This window comes from Solanum tuberosum, unplaced genomic scaffold (genome assembly GCF_000226075.1).
Source record: "Solanum tuberosum cultivar DM 1-3 516 R44 unplaced genomic scaffold, SolTub_3.0 scf00045, whole genome shotgun sequence".
Classification (NCBI taxonomy): domain Eukaryota; kingdom Viridiplantae; phylum Streptophyta; class Magnoliopsida; order Solanales; family Solanaceae; genus Solanum; species Solanum tuberosum.
This window is the reverse complement of record NW_006238972.1, coordinates 1,300,445-1,301,431: the sequence shown is the minus strand read 5'-3', so window position 1 is coordinate 1,301,431 and position 987 is coordinate 1,300,445.

The window sequence follows — 987 nt, the reverse complement described above, 5'->3', positions numbered from 1 at the left end:
AGAGATAGTGGTTGATTTTGAGTGAAAGAGTTAATTAAGCAGATAATTAATCAATCCTATTTTTAAGGTATGTGGGTATCTAATAATCTAATTGTATCTTCAAATAATATATTAATATATGGTATAAAATATTAAAAGTGGTAATATATGTAATTGTTTGAAAGTAAAGATAATATTAGTATATATATAGTAGTGATGTATGTCTAATAAGGTAGTTTAGGCTTAATTAAATGGTAATTTCTAATTAACTAAATGACCTATTATTTATTTCAGTTTTGACAAAATAATTTCAAATTCTCTGATATCTTATAATATAAGAAGTCTTTTTTGTACATTTAATTTTTAGAATAGCATACATTCTATAGGTTTGAAAGCTCTAAATTTCAAAGACAAACCATTTTTTTAAAGTATAGTAACAATTTAAAAAAATTATATTTTAAATAAAATTTAACTGAAGAAATGAACAAAATTTTGTTCATACTTTAATATTTTATCACTCACACATATATTACTAAAAAGCTATAAGAAAGTGGAATAATATGCATAAATCATGATATTCTACATTTATCGATACATTATACTAATAATTTCATAGTAATTAATATATTCAATTGCACATATTTAGCATTTTAAAAATGTGAATATATTACCAATAATCCAACAATCAATAACATGTTAGTGTAAATGATTGAATAAAATTAACAGAAAATGAAAAAAAAAAGTATTAGAATAACTTCACTAAAATTAAATTAAAAGAATAACGTACAATCTAAAAAAAAAATTAATCACAGTTAAAATATCAAAGATTACAAATATAAATAAAAAAAACATATAAAACTCATTTGATTTAAAGAATTTAAGTACATAATATCACAAAACACAAATCAAATTGAATGAAATAAACTAAAAAAAAACATAATAAGACATTATAGATCTAACAATATCATCATTTGCAGAGGATTTTCACTTTGATAAATATTGTTCTTC